This window comes from Peromyscus eremicus, chromosome 22 (assembly GCF_949786415.1).
Source record: "Peromyscus eremicus chromosome 22, PerEre_H2_v1, whole genome shotgun sequence".
Lineage (NCBI taxonomy): Eukaryota > Metazoa > Chordata > Mammalia > Rodentia > Cricetidae > Peromyscus > Peromyscus eremicus.
This window is the reverse complement of record NC_081437.1, coordinates 16,914,603-16,936,906: the sequence shown is the minus strand read 5'-3', so window position 1 is coordinate 16,936,906 and position 22,304 is coordinate 16,914,603. Positions and strand designations below refer to the sequence as shown.

Genomic DNA, 22,304 nt, shown 5'->3' with positions numbered 1-22,304 from the left:
AAAAATTCAGAGAACGATTAATAGGTCATGAGAAGCCCAGTTCCAACAGACATATCTTCAACACAACTCCTACCCCTGAGTCTCAGTGAACCTCATGAAAGGGGGAGAGGACAGAACGATTGCAAGAGACAGGAAGTTTGCTGAGAAATCCTGTCTGCTAAGAATGACAGGGAAGCTGCCCCCATGACTAAGAAACAATATGGTTGCATAAACAAGACTGGGACAATGACAACATCAGTAGATATGCTAATGTGGCAGAGGGATTTCTCATAGCACCCAGACACTAGACAAAGAACTAGAAGCAGACAAAGACTGTTGAGAGAGTGAGAATTAGTCTTCCCCAAGAAAGGACTCCATAATTAGCTAAGCTATACCCAGAGGTCAGCCATGAAATCATGTACATAAAAGCAATGCTAAATGGACGTAAGAGCATATATATATATATATATATATATATATATATATATATATATATATATATGTGTGTGTGTGTGTGTGTGTGTGTGTGTGTGTGTGTTTTGTGTGTGTGTGTGTGTCTGTGTAGTGTGTGTGTGTAAGAATCATAAAGAAAAAGAGGCCATGAATTTGAAAGGGTGGAAGAAGGGACATGAGAGGGCTTGGAGGGAAAGGACATGGAGAAAAATAGAAGGCAAAAGGTGAAAAAAGAAATTATATAATCATGTTTTGATTAAAGTAAAATATATGAATGTTTAATCTTCCTAGGACCCCATATAGGTAAATGTATACCTTTCCTACAGCTTAGAGTGTGCAAAAGGATCTTCAAGCAAGTACTATCTTTGTATTTTTTGCAGAAACCCAAGTCAACAGGCTGTCCTAATGTTTCCCCGTGCTCCTTCTGAATCTGTTGTGTCTTTCCTATGAGGCTCTACATACCATGCAGTGTATTTATCTCTGGAATATGTACATATAAGCACATTTTTATTTTCATCATCCCCCGAGGGGCAATAAGGATTCCGTAAGTGCCCATATGTTGAATGCTGAATGTGAAAGATTGCTGGCAAATATATATATATATATATATATATATATATATATATATATATATGATCCAAACATCTAAGCTCATGAAACCGGAAATTGTAAGAAAAGCTAGACACATTTGGTTGTGATGATTGCTAGACTTTCAATTTGAAAAGATGGATAGGGAGAATTTGAACAAACCTGAATCTGAAGAAAGCAGTCTGGACTGGAGATATAAATTCAGCCACAGCCGGATTCTACATATATTTGTTGATCAGCATATAGAGGCAGGTTAGTTCTGTATTAAGTTACCTGATATTGGACAACAAAAAAAAAACAACATAGCTGTGTGTCAAGATAGTGATGCTGATTTGACATTTTCAGATGCCAGCACGGAGCTTGTTTTAACAAAGTACAGTGCTCATTCTGTCTGGACTATAATAAAAAAGGGAATCTTTGACATCTCTGATTCTTCCCTTATGATATGTTTTGAAAGACAGGGTTAATGAGTAGAATCATTCTTGAAGCTGACAGCCAATATGATTTCTACAAAAGAAATATCAATTTATATTCTTACATTTGTCAAGTGTTATTTTCACCTTGAACAAAACTGGTTTCATGTTTTACTTTTTTTTCATTTATTACTTAGCCCTAAGTCACCACAGGATGTTTTTGTTTTGTTTTTTCCTCACACTGGTTTTATAGACTTTCCATTTCCTGAATCAAGAAAATCTTCAGCCTTTCTCTAAGTTGAGGTTTCTCTCCTGTTTCCTATGTACTCCCAGGAAGGAAAACCAAAATCCATGGTTATATTATATAACAAGAATAAGAATCATGATGATGATTACAGTGCTGAAGGTAACATATTTAATATCACAATAAGCCTTTTTTGTTGTAATTTCTATAATGCAGAATGTTGTGATACCATTTTCAAACTTTGGTTTCTAACATATATGAACTATTAAGCCCATCTGTTATTTTTAGACTTATGATTGTTAGTAAGTTTTAAAGAGAAACAGAATAAAACTAAAGTTCTTACGCAGAAGTTCTATTTTTTACTTAACAATTTTGTTATTCATTTTACATACCAACCACAGATCCCCCTCTCATCCCTCCTCCTGCTCTTCTGCCAGCCTTCCCCCCTACCCACTCTGCATCCCCTCTTCCAAAATGGTAAGGCCTCCCATGGGGAGTCAGCAAAACCTGATACATTCAATTGAGGCAGGACTGAGCCCCTCCCCCCTGCATCAAGACTGAGCAAGGAGTAATGGGCTCCAGAAATCCAGCTCCTGCACCAGGGATAGATCCTGATCGCACTGCTAGGGCCCCTTCAAACAGACCAAGCTACACAACTGTCTCTTGTATGCAGAGAGCCTAGTCTAGTCCCATGCATGTTCCACAGCTATCAGTCTAAAGTTTGTGAGTTCCTATTTTTAAACGGAAAAAAATGGATTTAAATATTTAAAAATATTTACTTTTAAATGAATAGTCCTTTGGTACATTGTCTCATGTACCCTAAGCTAGTCTGGAACTCACTACATAGCCAAGGTTGGCCTTGAGCTCCTGTTCTTCCTGCCTTCACCTCCTAAATGCTGGGATACAGGTATGAAGCACCACACCTGAACTATGAGATATTGTGAATGCTAGAAGCCAGGGCTTTGTACATGCTAGGCCAGCACTCTGTGGACTAGACTCCATCTTCATCCTCTTTTCCAGTAATCTTAAGAGACTGACACAATGTTTACGAAATCATGAGTGCTCCTTTGCTAGAAGGAAACTTTCAAGTAGATATTAGAGGCCAAAGGACTCAGTAAAACCAAATACTTTGAAATAGTCTTAGAAGAGGTCATTGGTCTTGGTGATATTTGAAGTCCTTGTAAGCCTGTGATGGCGTCTGGTGGGCTAGGCATATTCTGGCTGTGTTGCTGGAAATTGTGGGTGTTTAATATTCATATACTTCAATGTAAAAAGCCAAAGTTAAAAAACCTGTATCACTACCTAATATTCAGTTGTAGGAAAAGAAATAATGTTACTTATCTATTCCTTATTGGATGACTACTTTCCTTGAAATGAAATTGTGGGAACTTGAGATTAACTTTGAGTAATGCAGCTCCTCCTTCTAAATGGCAGTCTGGTTTCTGCAATCTTTTCCCCGTCTCCTGTGGAGAGCTCTTTACTTCCTGTAGGGGACCTCCAACTGAGATGGGTAATGTTTTACTCATCCCGACAGGAGGTTCCCTATGGGAGCTCAGAATCACCCATTTGTACAGTGCGAACGTAATACTAATGAATATGAAGTAGTTGATTTTGTTCTTCATTTATGTGAGTACATTATACATCGGGTTTATCACAACTGAGAAACACCTTCATCTTAAATAACATCTGGAAAATTAAGACAAATGTAATCAAATGGAGATCTTGTGTGGTTTGGATGGGAAGAAATTTAAAAAATTTTTCACCTTGTTAATAAGATCCAATTCACTCTCAGTTTCCTACATCTATACTATATTGATAAATGTGAAGAATTAACGCTGAGTTCTTATGTTGTATATAAAGACTTTAGTTCAAAAAATAGCTGTGTCGTTGCTCCTGTCTCTGCCAGGTTGGATAATTTTAGTTTTATTATTATGAGTGCAAATAATAAAATATAACCAGATTGTCTCATCATTTTCTTAAGTATGAGGACTGAACATTTACTGACCACCTATACATTAAGGCTTATGTTCATTGAATATATTATGTTATGTTCTCCCAGGAAGAGCATAGGATAAATATGTATCAGTCTTATGCATGGGAGAAATTTAAGCACACACATGCACACAAAAGTAGGTGGCTTAATAATGTACCATTATTGAAGTCAGTAACAAAAATCAGGATCATCATGGAAATTGGTAGAGAACACAGGTATTTTAAGAACTACTGAAAATGGATTTTGCAGAAGAAGAGAAAGAGAGAGAGGAGAGAGAGAGAGAGATTTGGGAGAAGTGTGTGCTCATCTACAGTTATAGCATTAGTAGGGCTTTATCCTCAAAGAGAAAGGAAATGCTCAATGGATGACAAATGTCTAAGAGGAAACACCTTTCCAGCTAAACTACTAAAAAGTAGATAGATAAATCTATCTGAAACGTGGCAAGTGCTTGGATGTCGCTTAAAGAATGAAGAAAATGACCAGATACTGAAGGGCAGTAGATAGTCAGGATGAGTAGATGTCAGAAGATGTGGACAGGGAAGAGGCCCCTCTTGCCAAACTGACTCTCCGAAGTTCTTTGCTAAAACTGATGTCACAAGAAAGTGACATAGAGTGACATAACGACCCTAGGAGAAGAGTAAGAAGCCTCAAGAGTTTAGTCAAACCATCTTCGCTAACAGACTCTAGGGATGTTCTGTACCACCATGGTGCTTCTTTTACAAATGCAGCATGAGCATAAGCTTCAACAGTGATTGTGCTGTTTTCCTCCAGGATGTCAGAGTGCTGTGTATGTGTCCTCTCATCCTGTAGTATGGGAGATTTATCTTCCAGATATATCTTACATATTAGTCGTGTCTTCCCAACCTTGCTCTCATTCCTTATTAATTTCCACAGTTACACGGTCCTTACAACTGTTTCAGGATTCATGTTAATTACAAGAATTGTGTTAACAAACGTTATCAGTGTCACTTAGTAGGTGCTCAATAAATATGGTCTCTGACGTTTGTTATGTTTCAATAATTGTAACATTAATAACATAATGTTTATAATAGGCCACCATTTCTCCTTAGTAGGAGAAATAGAATGGTGTTCCCATCTTAAGACAACATGCTTCATGAATACTTTCTTTTAAGCGCATTTAATCTTAAAAATATAAAAGATATATTTTGACACTAACTTTCAACAAGAGAAAATACTTGTGTTTTGCATGAGGTATCTTGAGGAGAAAGAATAGAGAATGCAGCAATAATTAGCCAAAGAGAGAAGCTCCCAATACTGACAGCAGCATACTTTTTACTTCTATATTTGAGAAACATTGCCCTTTTTTTGTGATACAGATGACCTTGTAAGGTCAAAAGCCTAGAACGAAAGGTCAGAATTAAACTTCATCATAAGTAATAGAAAATAGTTCCTCTTAGTAAAAGAACCATGCTCTTTAAATATTTCTAAATACAATTTCTAAAAAATTTAAAAGAGAGAACATTCATCCTCACGGGTCAGTAAATCTTGACCCTGTTGCCACGTATTAGGGCAAAACAATTCTCACTATTTCTATTTAAAATTTAAAATCAGTATCTATTGTTCATTCCACTCCATCCTGCATGCCTTTGCCATTTTCATAGTAGCATCTAAAATTACATAATCTCCTGTAAATTACGCATTCGCATGTCAGACACAGTTCATGACAGGTGCCCCTGTAGGCAGCATAGGTGAAGTACACCTGGCAAATAGCCCAGGCTAAGAGTTCTTTATGCTTGCTTGTCACCACAACCCTGGCCTCATATTGCGGTGATATTATCTTGAGGCACAGAGGGCATAACCCAATACTCAAGCTAAGGGGTTTCGATTTCTTCTTCTCTTTTTCCTTCCTGTAGGACCAGTAAGTATGGTGTTTTACAACAGTGTCCCAAGTAGCTATTGTAGTGCCTATGTACAGACGTTGCTCCAAAGAGTTGATGGAAAATATCTTGTCCATATTCATAAAATATCTAGAAAATTTTATTTGCCTTTCTGTAAGGATGATAAAAGTAAATACACATCGAATGACTGCCCTATATTGAGATTTCTGTGTGCTTTTTAAAATGTTATTGAAAATAGATTCTTCTCTCATATGATACATCCTGACCACAATTTCCCATCCCTTCACTCCTCCCAGCTCACCCCGCTCCCTTCTCCACCAGAGCCACTCCCCCTCCCTTTCCTCTTCAGAAAAGTACAGGCCTCCAGGAGATGACAGCCAAACAGGACAAAATAAGGTACAATAAGTCAAGGCAAAAGCCCTCATATCCAGGCTGGACAAGGCAACCCAATAGGAGGAAAAAAGATCCAAGAGCAGGCAAAAGAGGCAGAGACACACCCACTTCCACAGTTAGGAGTCCCACAAAAACACCAAGCTAACAGCCATAACATAGATGCAGAGGATATGGTGCAGACCCCTCCAGGCCCCATGCTTGCTGTTTCAGTCTCTGTGAGCCCTGCTTAGTTGATTCTGTGGGCCATGTTCCCCTGATGTCCTTCATCCCCTCTGACACCTACAGTCTTTCCTCTTGGTCTTTGACCAGGTTTCATTGTCTCTGAGGGGAGGGCCCCAACTGAGACCTCCAATTTAGGCTTTCTCCACATAATATCTGGCTGTGGGTCTCTGCACCCGATCTCGTCACAGCTAGAGGAAGCCTCTGTGATGCTGACTGGGCAAAGCACCGATCTGTGAGTATAGCAGAATATCATTGGGAATCATTTTTGTTGATTCTTTTTTTTTTTTTTTTATTGGTCAGTCATGTTTGGTTCTACCCTAGGTCTGTGGGCTATCCAGTTTCAGGTTTCCGGCCATCCAGGCAATGTAGGGCATGGGCTCCCTCTTGTGGTGTGGGCCTCAAGTTAAACCAAACAGCAGTGGGCCACTCAGGCAAGTTCAGAGCCACCATTGCCCCAGTACATCTTGCAAGCAGGACAGATTGTAGGTTGAGGATTTGGTGGATGGGTTTGTGTCTGACAGCCACTGTGTAAGTCAATATGGTAAAACCTCAGAAAGTTGGGAACTGATCTACCTCAAAACCCAGTTATACAGCTCTTGGGCATATACCCGCAGGATACTCAATATTACTACTACTACAAGGACACTATGGTTCATTGTGGTTTTATACATAATAGGCAGAAACTGGAAACAACCTAAATGTCTCTCAACTGAAGAATAGATAAAGAAAATGTGGTACATTTAGACAATGGAATATTACACAGCTGTTAAAAAACAAAACAACAACAAAATGATATCATGACATTTGAAGGCAAATGGATGCAACTAAAAAAAAAAAAAAATCATCCTGAGTGAGGTAACCCAGAGCCAGAAAGACAAACATGGTATGTACTCACTTAGAAGTTAGATAGTAGTTGTTAAGTAAATGATAATCAAGCTACATTCCACAGACCCAGAGAGGTAGGTAATGAGGAAGGCTCTAGGGGCATGCATGGACCTCTCCGGGAGGGGAACAGAATAAATTTTGGAGGTGAGCTGGGGGTGGGTCTGTATGAGAGTGGGAAGGAATCAAGGAATGGAGGGTGATAATGCATGGAGAGACAGCTGGAACTGGGAAATATTGGGAGGGGTGTGGAAACTTTGTGCAGTGGGAACTTCCTGGAATCTATGAGGGTGACTCTAATGATGACTCCTAGTAATGTAGGATGTAGTGTTTAAACTGGCCATCTTTTGCAGTCAGGCAAGGCTTTCAGTGGTGGGACTGGGTTTGCCTTCAGTTGAGTTTTGGTCATTGAGGTCCAGTAGAGATGCCTAAAATTCTAGGTTGATACTAAGACAGAGGATGCTCTCTGAAAACTGACAAGAGGAGGGTATAGGGGAGCATTGTTGAGGACAATATTCACACAGTTCACTGATCGAGCTGGTGACTGCCCAGAGGCTTCACCACTATATTCTAGTCTCTGGCTAGAGAAGGTACGCTACAAATGATGGAAACATTCTCATGAGCTTCAACCTTAAGAATCAACCCAGTCAGACTGATTCTGATTCCAGATTCAGTGCTTTATTTTTATTTTTGTTTTTCTTTTTGCTACCACCTGATAGAAAGCCTATTCTCTAAGCCAACATGTTTTTTTTTTTTTTTTTTTTTTTTTTTTATTGCTGCTGACCATGGTGGTTATATTACTGTCTGATTGTTAGAATGGGTCATGGACACCTTTTCAGCTTTTTTTTTTTTTTTTGGTTTTTTCGAGACAGGGTTTCTCTGTGTAGCTTTGAGCCTTTCCTGGAACTCACTTGGTAGCCCAGGCTGGCCTCGAACTCACAGAGATCCGCCTGGCTCTGCCTCCTGAGTGCTGGGATTAAAGGCGTGCGCCACCACCGCCCGGCCCTTTTCAGCTTTAATATTCCCTTTATAACTCTTACTTGACTGAGCAAGAATGCTTTAAACCCATATTGTACATCCCTACCCCTTAAAGTCTGATAATGACTTTTGCTTACACTTGGAATGAAGTATAGACTTGTTAACATCCCTGTAGAAAGGATCTTACATGGTGGTTTATAAGCCAAATAATTCAGTTCCATCTTTCCTAAACTACCACCTCTCTATATGTCACAACACACACACACACACACACACACACACACACACACACACACGTGACTTTACTTCCCTTGATGATCTCCAGAAACTCTCCATCTTCGTTATACTTGTTATTTTCTCTATGAAAACTCTCTACTTTGTTTGCTGTACATCTTTTGATTTTTTTAATTCTCCAGTTATGAAGTATTGGTGTCAAAGTTAAACCTTTTATCAAAGAAAATTAGAGACCTCATGTATGACAATATTTGTCTAGTTTTGATATTAACTTGAAAGGCCAGGGCAGGAAGGGAAGGAGGCAGGGAGGGATGAAGAAAGGGCAAAGCAGGCATTTGCTTATTAGAACATGTGCTTTCTAATTCCATAAGTATTGTAGCAAAACATGGAGTGTTAAGCATAATCAATCCCTGATTTCAGAAACCCACACTAAGAAAATCGAGTGGAAAGATAAAAAAATGAGAAATTCTTTGTAAGCCAAGAATGAACAGGTAAATTAAAAAGAATTGGTGAAGAGGTTCCACCACAGACTCAGGGCAAAACAAAGTCAAGCAAGTAGGAAATGTAGATTTTTGCAATTTTATTGATAACAAATGGCTTATTTCATTTATCATATGTTTAGAGGAAATAGCTTATGCTTTACTAATATTACTTTGTTTATACACATCATTACAAGGGTTGAAGGACTGAATTTCTTCTCTGGTTACTTAGTGGTGGAGCCTAATGTGTTTAACCTCCTCTCTCTGCCCTAGTTCCCTCCTGTGGCAGCTCATGGAAAACACGGCATAATGCTTAAAGAAGTTTATTATGTTCCTATTCTGATTCTGATCTCTTTGTGAGATTCAACTGCCTCTTGTACCTTTCATCCAACACTATATAAGCTCATTTACTCCTCTCTCCATCTCCCAGGCATCCACAAAAGCAGCAGAATGGAACGCAGCCTTCTCCATAAGCAGACAGCTGCAGCTAGGATGGTTACAGACAGGAAAAAGAGTTATTTGAGCACAAACGGGCTTATCTAGGAGGAACCTGAAGAGGAGAGAATCAATCTAATTACTACTTTTTTCCTTCTGAGTTCTGTTCTTAATATACAGAATCAAATAAAGCCATCCAATTTTTCCTCCCCATCTTCTCGTTGAAAAGGAACACTATCAACTTATCCATACCCAGGCATCATCTCCCATCGTCAACAGAGGCTAAAAACACACTCCAGTAGGTTCTAAAGGCATTCCTCCTACCTTGGGCACTCAGGTCCTCTCAAACATTGTGATTCAATGACATATCTTGATAGGTGCTATGAGTTGAATAGAGCTCAATATTGTTACATGTGAGACTCATCTGCTCTCAGCTAGACTGATGTCTTATGAAGCATTGTCCAGACGGCTGTGATGAACAGAACCATTGCACTTGGAAAAGAGGAAGGTAACTAGGTCCCAAAGAAGAAGGTGCAATTTGTTTAAGAGGTTTTATGAGTTGTAAAGTGTTAAGCAAATTTTGAAAACCTCTATATTTTTTAAATGATAAATTCACCACATATAACACTGGGAAAGATGTATCAACCAGCCAAAAAGATAATCAGCCATTCCTTCAATTCCTAGCCATGTGTCCTGTGGATATCAAAATAATCACCCCAAAGGAAAATACCACTTGTCTCATTTTAGGAGTCTTTAATTTGATAACAGTCTATGTAGAAGAATTTTCACTTTCAAAGATATCACATTAGGGATCAATTAAAAAAATCCATTTATAGAATGTATAGTTTTTTTTAAAAAAGCAATAGCTTCTTATTGCCAATAATCCTAAGCCATTGCCAAAAATGAATACAATTCTTCAATAACAGTTAACATTTCTACAGGGAATTCTACTCCAAACCTGTTTTGTTTTTAGCCAAAGTGGATAAAAGGACCCTCATACTTCATAAGAAAATGAACTTCCAAAAAGGAGAGAAAAAAGGAAACAAAAATATGCCTTTGCTTGAAGGTAGTTGTGTTGCTCCTAAAATGATAGAAACCTACGGAATTAAAACTTTAACTTTCAATACGTTTTACTTCAATGAAGAGACATGTTTTTTATTAAGTAAACCATTTGGCTTCAACTTCACATTTTACGAGCTGAGGAAACTCACCGGGGAACTTTAGAAAACATGTGTCACTTTGCTTTGTACAAAGAATAATCGCTGGCCAGCAAAGAACATAGCAAATGCATCTAAGATCCCAACTCGGGGAACGTTTGCCCAAGGTGTCTTAATAGTTAATTTCCCTTTCCTTTATTGTTGTGGGCTTTATTCCAAAGGGCACAGCAAGATCTTTCAGAACATAGTTCAGCTCAGCATTCACAGAGCACCTGCTGACAAGTTTATAACATTAAATCTTAGACTTTGAGACTCCATGAGTAATTACTGGCAATATAAAGTTTTATTTTCCTTCACTTTAAGCCAGGGTGTATGTGTGTACTTGTGTGTGTGTGTGTGTGTGTGTGTGTGTGTGTGTGTGTGTGTGTGTGCATGCATGAGGGTATGTGTGTGGGTGTGTATACGTTATTTAGCACAAGAACAAAGGATAATTTCCCATGATTCCGTTATTACAGATTTAACAATAATTTGTTAAACAATTGGAACCATAGAGGTTTCTGAACAGCTGTACTGTTTAATTTCATGTTACCACAGACCGACAGCTATGCTTCTGCTCCTTCTGTCCTCAGATAGTTCATAAAACAGCAAGCACAGATGGGCACTGTGTGGAGGACAGCATACTGTGAACTTTTGACTCCAGTCTGTGACTCAACAGGAAAAAAGGAAAAAAAATCACTTCAACAAGTTTTCTTTTCTCCTGTGAGACCTGGAAACATGGTACTGTGTGGGATAACACAGCACTGCCTGCAATTTGGAAATAGAAACCTAAAAGTGGGTAGATACAAGACGAATCCACAGTCGAGGAAGCAATAAAGAACACTCATTCCTTTGTATTTTAGTGCTTATTATTCTAGTTTTTTTTTCTTTAAAATCTAAAGGAGTTACATCATAGAAAGAAGTAAAAAATATAAGAAATAAAAGAAAGATGAGACAGTATTTCAAACCAAAGTCTGTAACGGCCAGCTTAAGTTTAGACACCATGGTGTTAACATGGATCCTGGTAGAACTCAGTTAAAGCATGAATGACACTGGGCATCCTGGGGGCTCTGAGTCAGCACAAAATTGCTGACATCAGATGTTCAGAAATCCCAGAGTAAATACTGATGTAATCTTTCATATAATTAGATTTTGTTGACTCTAAGTTTTGTGTTATTCTATAAAAATGTGACCTTGTGATCAGAGACTGCGCTGAGCCTTCTTCACACCATCATCTTCCTCCTGCCTATGTGTGTTTGTCTGTAGGCCTGTGTACCTACCACTGTGTTGCTTGTGTGTAGCCCCTGAGTGCAAAGGGCAGCCTGCGTAGTAGCCTGGTCTTTGTGTTGGTGTGTAAAGAACTTCTTATCAATCTTTAACACAGCGAGTTCTCTTCAACTTCCCAGCCTTTCGTGATGTTTCATTTCCTCATTTATCAATATGAAAATGTGGATCCCACAGACAAAAAAGTTATGGAGAGAAAGTACAGAAGGAAGGAAGAAAGAAAGCACTAAATGTGCTGGTTGATTTTCTATTTCTAGAAATGAATAACAGAGGTCAAGCAACTTACAAAGAAAAGAGATTTATTTATCTCACAGGTTTGAAAGTTCATCACATAGACATCTGTTGAGCATGTGGGAAAGGCGTTTCTGCTGAGTCCTGCCATAGCACAGGCATGCTGAAGACAAAACAAGCTTGCTAACTTGGTTTTCTCTCTCACATCGTAAAAAACCATTAATGTATGAGGTTCCCACCTCATGACCTCACCTAATCCTAATTACCTCCCAAAGGCCTCACTTACAAAATACCATAAATCTAAGACTTCAGAGATTAAATTTCACCTTGAGTTTTGGAGTGAACAAATACTCCCACCAATGCATCTCTCCCCTGACCCTTCTAAACCCAAGTCAAATAGACATTCTATCTTAAAGCATCAGCTCAATATTCCAAAGCCCGGAATTAAATGTCATGAGACATGAAGCCCACCTGAGGCAAAGAACCTCTGGCTATGAACCTCTAAGATTAAAGAAAAATGTATTATCTTCAATAATACAATGGATAACAAAGCATAGAGTAGATATTCCTCTTCTGAAAGAGGTAAGTAAACAACCAGATCAAGAAAATTTAAACCCTGTCGGAGCAGACAACATATCTTAACTCTCCAGCACTCTATCCACCTACAGCAGGAGTTAGCACCCAAAGAGTTTGGGCGGTGCTGCCTCTATAGTTATATTTGGTTACTGCAGGTGTCATGGCTTCACCGCTTAGAGTACCCTATCTCCATCTTTCCCAGGTGGGTATGGCACATTATCAGTCTTTCTACAGGGATTTTAAAATTAGACCCATATTTTGAATATCCCATCTACAAATAGAGTTCTGTGATGGCTATTCTTGGTTGGCAACTTGACTACATCTTGAATTAACAAAAGCACAAGCTTTTGGGTACACCTGTGAGGGATTTTTCCTAAGTAAATCATTTGAGAGGGAGAAATCCACTTCTAATCAAGATCTTTTGTGGTGAGAAGATCCACCTTTAATTTGAGCCAGGTTTTTCTGGTGGTGGCCTATATAAAGGACATAGAAGATGGAATCTTTTGCTCTTTACCTGCTTCTCCTGTCACTCACTGACAAGTCCATTTCCTCACTGGCAATAGAGCCTACTTCTTCAGGATTCTGGCATATACTGAAGACTGCAACCTCATGGACTGAATAACTATTAGGTTCGTTGACTTTCTGCTGGTGAGAAGCCATTGTTGAACTACCTGGATCACAGAGGATAGATAGATAGATAGATAGATAGATAGATAGATAGATAGATAGATAGATAGATAGATAGAGATAGATAGATATAGATATAGATATAGATAGATAGATAGATATAGATAGATATAATTAATTAATTCCACATTAATTTTCACAGTGATGTCATGCTTTTTTTCTTTAGGCATACTTGGATAGTCACCTTAATAAATATAATGCCCTAAGCTAACCTATGAAGCTTTTCTATACACAGATTCAGACAATATATTACTGGGTTACAGAATAAATTCATTTTTAAGGTTATTAAAAGCTGTCCATATTGTCTCTAAACCGCTGCATCACCAAATATGAATGTATGCTTTGGTTTGTTTTCTTGAATATTTGCCAAACTGGAATTGCAAAAATTTGAAAAAGCCACTCATCTAGAAGATTGAAGAATGATATCAAATTGCTGGAATATTTGGCATGATTCTTTCTATCACTTACTAAGATGCAACTGTATTTTCATTTGCCATTTGGGTTTTCTTGCCTGAACTGCATAAGCATAGACTTTTTTCTTTTTAATAAATTTATTACAGAACTTAAAAATTTTATAAGCATTTCAAATAAGTATACTATGTTTCACGGGTATTTTCTTCAACTCTGTCCTTTCTTTCATATATGATTTAGATATTAAATTGAAAACAATCCCTAATCCTTATTCTCTCTCTCTCTCTCTCTCTCTCTCTCTCTCTCTCTCTCTCTCTCTCTCTTTTTCATTAAAGTCACAGAATATTCACTACTAAAAGGCATTGCTACTTTAGTGAAAAATATTCTACATATGTTTTTATGCATTTTTTAAATCTGTGCTTCTGTTATTACCTGCTTGTCATTTATACATCTGGAATGCATTTTACAAAGTCATTAACTAAAAGTTCAACTTTTTAAATTTCATTTGAGAAACAGTATATTCACTATTATTTATTAGCTAACCCATCATTTTCATACTAATAGTTTACAGAGTGTTTTTATTGAATCCTTTTACAAGTTTCTGAGCTCTGTACTATATATTCTTTTATATTACTGCTGTAGTATAATGATAGTAATTCAGTTGGAACAGCTTAAAATTTATAGATTTATCAGACATTTCATTGATGATTTTAATAAATCTTCCTGCTTTCTAAGCACCTGTGTAATTAGTTCTTACCATTTTTTCCTAAGAAATATGTTTTAGCTATATTTAAAATCCATTTTATCTTGTATATTTTAATGTATTTTTCAGCTTCTATGAAAATCTTTTGTATATTCTTACTAAATTTAGCCCACACTCAAAGAGCTGGAAAAGGATTTAAAAAACTGAGATAAGCAAGGAGCATCAACTCATGCTACAAAGGAAGAAGCTTTTAGTGAAGAAAAGCCAACAGGATCCAAAGGACTTAAGAGACACATTGAATGACATCATATAGATCACTGCATAGCTCAGCTCTAATCAGAAAAGATTCTTCTTGGAGTAGATGGTAATTAACACAGAGACCAACAAAAATGTACTGAGAGTGAGTAACTGTGGGGCTCTCAGCCTTAAATGAGATGTTTTCATCAAACCCCTCCCCTCAAGACTCAAGGATCTGTGTAGAAGAGGAGATGAACAGATTGTAAGACTCAGAGGTAGTGGATGACTCCAAGGAAAAGTCATCTTCAAGACACAACAGGGCTGTTACACATAACTCACAGGACTATGACAGCATGCACAAAACTTGTACAAATTCAAACCAGACAAAATCCCAGCAAGGAGAAGGGAAGTGGTCACAAAGTCTCACTCCTTTCAAGAAATCTATTTTGCAATTGATATCTGCTAGGAGAGAGATAAGTTTTCTCCAATGGTGTGTCACTGAGTATATCAATCAAACTCCAGGGTAGTCTCTCATATCCAGGAGTAGTTGCCAAACACCAAATGGACTTATATTTTTTGTACTTTTGTCCTGTTTTCGTTATTGTTTTATCTTCTTGTGTGTTTTTCTTTTGTTTTCGATTTCAGATTTTGTTCTTTGTGAGAGAGCAAGCAAGCAAGAAAGAACACAAAGTAGGTACATAAAGAGATAGGGAGAATATGGCAGTAGTTAGGTGATGGGCAAGAGTATAATCAAAATCTAACATATGAAAAAAAAATTTAAAAACAAAAATTGTAAAAAATACTAAAGCTTTAAATTTACTATAGGAACAAATGATTTAATACTTTGGAAGCATAAGAAGTCTTTGATACACACACTCATTAAATATTATCTATTCTTTACTATACATGCCAATCATATATCTAAGGGCTATTGATACAGTCAATGCCATTGTTTTTACATGCACTTCTTATTTGTGAGCCAACCTCTCCATTGTATGCTAGAAAGAATTCTTTATCTTTAATTTTTTATTGTTTGACAATTCCATCTAAGTGTACTGAATTTTGCTCATTTTCATCCTAATCACTTCTCTTTCATATCCCTTGACCCAGTAAGTGATTATTTTTTACATGCTTCAGAATGTTGATTCTGTTCCTTTAACCTATATTGAAAATTTTGATCATATTCCTTCATTTTATATTTTATCTCATCTGTCTTTTTCCCACTAATATTCATTTACATTTTGGATTCATTTACATTCTTGAAGTCCACAGGAGTATTGATTTATTGCTTTGCATTATTTTGAGGATGCCAAGTATTTCTATGCATTTTGCTCATAAGTGATATATAATCTTAAATTTCTCCTAGTCTACTATGCTGGTGAAGTGACATTGTGTTTTCTTTATGTTACAAGTTGTTCTTTCTTCTGACCCCACAAAGCTTGATTTTTATTAAGATATCTTGTGTTTAATTCCACCAGGATGTATAGATATTCCTTGATTATACTTACTTATGATTGATAATTTTTTTGATATATCTCACTAGACCAATGCCTGTAAGGTTGGGCGATACACATGGATAGTCCAATTTTTGCACACACACAGACACACAGACACACACACACACACATACACACAAGACTTGTCATATATGGCTTCTTGGGTTAAAGTGGGCTAAATTTAGCTAGAAGCAATAAATTCTATTAAAACCTACAATCTCCAGTGGGCATTGCCTGTGAAATTTTTAGCAATCTCTACTGCTGCCTGAATATCTTTAACACATATGCTATAAAAAATACATATTCACAAATACTGTCTAATTTTTGTTTGTTTGTTTCATTATCTAACAGTGGGCATTAATAGTTATAGGATGAGGAGTTTTAACAAAATTTTGGATCTTGAGGAGATGGGACATAGTGATAAAAATGCATGAGTTTTAAAAAAAGTCTGTGTTTATGGAATAAGAGGAATCACTTTGCTCTTCTCTTAATGCATTGGGAAGGCAGGCATCAGGAATGATGCATAGAAAGGAGTATCCCTAGCATCATATTTAGACACTACTTTGCCTTATTTTAGAATTTGAATACAAGACAGTAATAGAAGACATTTTTCTTAGACACCTAAGATGTATGAAGAAATATTATAACTCCAATAGTCTTGCATTTGAAAATTTTGTCTGTAATATTTTAGCGATCTCAAAATAACAAAGAAATGCTAAAAACAAAACCATAAAATATCATCTTAGATATCAGAAGGTACCTCTCCCACTACATTTGCAGAAGATAAATAATAGACCATCGATAAGTGATATTAAATCATACAAACACACAGCGTATTAAACTTTCCAAACACATACAGCAGATTCAGTCATGGAGCTTCCAAGTTTCTGTCATAAGACTTTCCTGCTGATCATGTGGAAAATCAACATCTGCACTGATGAAGGGAAATAATGGATTAATGTGGATAATCAGTGAGGCTGTTGACAGTCACATCAACTTAGCACATTTTATTTTATGGCTCATATGCTCATCATTTTCTGAATATAAAATCATAATGTCTTACTTTTTCCTGACTTTGAGAAGCTCTCCTCATATGTCCTGAGTGCAACAGAGTTAAACTTGGGAAAGCACCATGTGTTTCATAACAGTAGTCATGAATAGACATAATAGACACCACAAATTGATTATGTAATAAAAATCCTAATATCTATATTTACCTAATTTTCCAAAAACAGTTTTCCAGCACTGAATCACTGGTTTCCCGAGAATCTTACAAGATTCATATTGACTAATCTTTCAAGTGAATTTACTATTATTAGGGCTGCAAATGAATCTTGGTGGTATAGTGCCTGCCTAATATGCATAAGGCCCTGGCTTTAAGCACCATCCTCACAAGAAGCAAATAAATGAATTAATAAGTGAAAGACCTGTATAACAAGAACTTTAAGTCCTTGAAGAAAGGAATTGAAGAAGCTATCAGAATATAGAAATATCTCCCATACTCATGGATAGGCAGAAGCAATATAATAAAAATGGCCATCTTATCGAAAGCAATCTACAGATTCAATACAATTCCCATTACAATCTCAACACAATTCTTCACAGACTTCAAAAAAAAACAATACTCAACTTCATATGGAGAAACAAAAAACCTAGGATAGCTAGAACAATCCTGAACAATAAAGCAACTTCTGGAGGCATCACCATCCCTGACCTCAAGCTCTACTATAGAACTATAATAATACAAACAGTTTGGTATTGGCATAAAAACTGACATGTGGACCAATGGAATCAAATTGAAAACCCTCACATTAATCCACATACTTATGAACACCTGATTTTTGACAAAGAATCCAAAACTGTACAACAGAAAAAAGAAATAAGCTTCAACAAATAATGCTGGCATAATTGGATGTCAACATGTAGAAGATTGTAATAGATCCATATCTCTCTCCATGCACAGAAGTCAAGTCTAAGTGGATCAAAGACCTCAACATAAATCCAGTAGCACTGAACCTGATAGAAGAGAAGGTAGGAAGTAGCCTTGAACACATTGGCACAGGAGACCACTTCTTTAATACAACACCAGTAGCACAGACACTGAGAACAATAAATGGGACCTCCTGAAACTGAGAAGCTTCTGTAAAGCAAAGGACACAGTAAATAAGACAAAACAATAGCCTACAGAATAGGAAAAGATCTTCATCAACCCCACATCAGACAGAGGGCTGGTCTTCAAAATACATAAAGAACTCAAGAAACTAGACATCATAATACCAAATAATCCAATTAAAAAAATGGGCTACAGATCTAAATGGAGAATTCTCAACAGAAGATTCTTAAATGGCCAAAAGACATTTAAGGAATTTCTCAACATCCTTAGTCATCAGAGAAATGCAAACCAAAGTGACTGAGATACCATCTTATACCTGTCAGAATGGCTAAGATCAAAAACACTAATGACAGCTTATGTTGGAGAGGATGTTGAGCAAGGGGAACACTCCTCCACTGTTGGTGGGAGTGCAAACTTGTACAGTTACTTTGGAAATCAGTATGGCAACTTCTCAGGAAATTCGGAATAAATCCCCCTTAATATCAAATGATACCACTCTTGGGCATATACCCAAGGAATGCTCAATCATACCACGAGGACACTTGCTCAATTATGTTCATAGCAGCATTAATCATAATATCCACAACCTGGAAACAAACTATATGCCCTTCAACTGAAGAATGAACAAAAAAATGTGGTACATATACACAATAGAGTATTACTCAGCTGTGAAAACAATGACATTATGAAATTTGCAGGCAAATGGATAGAACTAGAAAATATCATCCTGAGTGAGGTAACCCAGACACAGAAAGACAAACATGGTATGTACTCATTCATAAGTGGATACTAGATGTAAAGCAAAGGATAACCAGACTACAACCCACAGCTGAAGAGAAGCTAGCTAACAAGGAGGACCCTAAGAAGGACACAATGATCACCTTGGGAAGGGGATATAGATGAGATCTCCAGGAGTAAACTAGGGACTGGGGGTGCAATAGAGGGGAGAGGATGGAGGATGAGAACATGAGGGAACAGGATGGTCAAGCTGGGGGAGGAACAAAGTAGGAGAGCAATGAAAGAGATATCTTGATAGAGGAAGACATTATGGTATAAGGGAGAAAACTAGTGCTAGGGAAATTCTGAGAAATCTACAAGGACGACCCCAGATTAGACTATTAGCAATAGGGGAGAGGGTACCTGAACTGTACTACCCTGGTAATCAGATTAGTGAATACCATAACTTTCATCCAGTAACTGATGGAAGCAGATGCAGAGATCCACAGTCAAGCAACAGGCTGAGCTCTGGGAGTCCAGTCACAGAGAGGGAATAGGGATTGTATTGGGGGGGGGCAGTCAAGATCATGATGGAAAAATCTACAGAAACAACTGAACTAAGCTTCTAGGAACTCACAAACTTTAGACCAATAGCTGTAGAAGATGCGTGGAACTGGACTAGGCTCTCTGTGTACAGGAGACAGTTGTGTAGCTTGGTCTGTTTGAGGGGTGCTTTTCAGTGGGATCAGGATCTATTCCTGGTGCATGAGTTGGCTTTCTGGAGTCCATTACCTATTGTGGGAAGTCTTGCTCAGCATTGATGCAGGGAGAAGGGTTTGGTCCTGGGTCATCTGAATGTACCAGGCTTTGCTGACTCCCTGTGGGATGCCTTACTCTTTTGGAGGAGGGGGGATGGGTCAGGGGGGAGGGTGAGGGTGGGAAGGAGCCAAAGGAGGGATGAGAGGGGGATATGTGGTTAGTACATAAAATGAATAAGTTTTTTTAAATAAAAAGGGAAAAAAGAAATAACAAAAACATTATTTTAAAAACTTAAAACAGATGTTGCCCAGACAGTGGATTGCTTTCCACAAACTGAGAGCAAAGCCTCATTGTTGAAGACAACACCCACACAAGTCATTTAACATGGACAGACCAAACCAATGCCTACATAGAACCTTCACTACCATGTTCTACTGTCTTGCACAGAACAAATACTCTGTAGGTTACCAAACCAAAAGAAAAATGTATACACCAACTCAGCCATAAAACCTCTGGTCTACAATGCCATCCTGCCTACAAAATATTCCAGGAAAATGGTAGCTTAAAGGTTGTGGAAGTAACCAAGCAATGTCTGATATGACTTTTGGCCCAGTCTGTAAGATGGAACCCATACCCAACACTGTTTGCACGACCAAGAACAAGAGACTACATAGCCCAGAGACCTAGTATAAAACCAAATACTACCGGTCTAAAAAACAAAAGTAGTGATAAAATTACTCCTAATGACATTCTGCTATACTTATAGATCAGTACCTTACTCACTCATCATCAGCAAAGCTTCATCCTGCAGCAAATAGGAACAAACACAGAGACCTATATTTAGACATTATATATAGAATTCAAGAACTTGAAACACTCTGCCCTAAATGGGATGTCTCCATCAAATATCTCCTCTCAGAGTTCAGACAACCTGCAGAAGAGGAGGTGGAAAGTCTAAGAGACTGAGGGGATGAAGGACACCAGAATCAGACCCTCTAATTTGGCTGAGTAAAGTTCATATGAGCTCACAGAGACTGAAGCAGCAAGCACAGGGCCTGCAAGGGGTTGCACCAGGTACTCTGCATACATAATTTGGCTTTCAGTTTAGCATTTTATGGGAATTCCAAGTGTTTGAATATGTGGGTCTCTTATTCATGTCCTATTCTTGGACACTTTTCCCCCTGTTCATCTGTCTTGTTCAACTTCAATGGGATGCTTTTTGTTTTGTTAGATTTGGGGGCTATGTTTTGTATGTTTTTTTTTTTAATCTCTTAGAAGCCTGTTCTTTTTAAATGAAAACAGAAAAGTAGATAGGAGGGCAGGTGGGGAGGAACTGGGAGAAGTAGAGGGAAAAGAAACTGTAGTCAGGATATATTGTATGAGAAAAGAATCTATTTTCAATAAAAGGGAAAAACAAAATAGAAGTGAAGGAAGAAAAGGAAGAAAGAAAGAAAGAAAGAAAGAAAGAAAGAAAGAAAGAAAGAAAGAAAGAGAGAGAGAGAGAGGGGGAGGGAGGGAAGGAGGGAAAGAGGGAGGGAGGAAGGGAGGAAGGAAGGAAAGAAAGAAAGAAAGAAAGAAAGAAAGAAAGAAAGAAAGAAAGGAGAATTTTTATAACACATTAATTAGTTTTGGAAATACAACCTCAAAATTTTAATTAATTTTAAAACACCTTTTAAAGATCATTTCTCCCCCGTCTCCATGTGTTGCATGCATGTGTATGTACATGTGTGCTTGTGAGTTCACCAGAAGTCAATGCTAGATGTCTCTTTTTATCATTCTCTCCCTTATTTTATTTTTCCAGACAGGGTCTCGCCCTATATCTGAACGTTGCTGTTTCATCAAGTATAGCTGGCTTGTCTATCATCAACATTTCAGAAATTAAGAATTATATATCGCCGGGCGGTGGTGGCGCACGCCTTTAATCCCAGCACTCGGGAGGCAGAGCCAGGCGGATCTCTGTGAGTTCGAGGCCAGCCTGGGCTACCAAGTGAGTTCCAGGAAAGGCGCAAAGCTACACAGAGAAACCCTGTCTCGAAAAACCAAAAAAAAAAAAAAAAAAAAAAAGAATTATATATCATACAAAATTCAATTAGATTATGTATTTCATAGATTTCTTCTTCTTCCCTAGCTATTTCTGTTTGTCTCATGGCTACTGAATTCTCAGAATTCAATTAGAATTGACACAAAACTGATAAACCTGCACTAAGTATTCACGGATAATTTATCAAATCCTTTTCAGGGTTGGGTTGTTTACTGTTCTTAGTCCATGAACCCCAAAGGCTATGTTGAGCTGACAGTGTTGAGAAACCAGTGTAACTTCTCACACAGAAAGTCTAAACGTGGAAGTATCATGCAAATTGCAGTGTGTGAACACTGATCAAAGTAATGGTGATTAAAACTAACCCATTTTAGCGAAGATCTCAGATAATGACTGTCAGATACATGAATATTAAAGGGAGACCTAAGTAGAGGTAAGCATACAACAATGAAGACATATGTATGTGAGTCCATTTGGGAGGAAACCACTCATAGGAACACTGGAAAGGAAAGAAGGTATTTTTTTTTGTTATTAAACCAAACAGGTATAATAGGTAATAATGCCCCAGTCTAATGGGCAGCTATGGAAAGAGCTTTGGTCTTCTCTTTATTGCAAACTAATAAGTCAGCCACACAGCAGAAGCAGATTTGAGAAGAGCCTGTCTTATTGTTCACAGCAGAAACCGGAAACCGAAAACTGAAAAGCAC

At 37.7% G+C, this 22,304-nt stretch overlaps 1 long non-coding RNA gene across 1 annotated transcript in view; it reads left to right on the top strand.

Moving 5' to 3' along the window:
• The window catches only part of LOC131897636 (uncharacterized), a 44,950-nt gene extending 23,538 nt beyond the window's left edge, over positions 1–21,412 (top strand). The window contains exons 3-4 of the long non-coding RNA XR_009375747.1: positions 20,479–20,633; positions 21,361–21,412. This is a non-coding gene — a long non-coding RNA (uncharacterized LOC131897636). The remainder of the gene's footprint in view (positions 1–20,478; positions 20,634–21,360) is intronic.
• Positions 21,413–22,304: the final 892 nt, after the last annotated feature.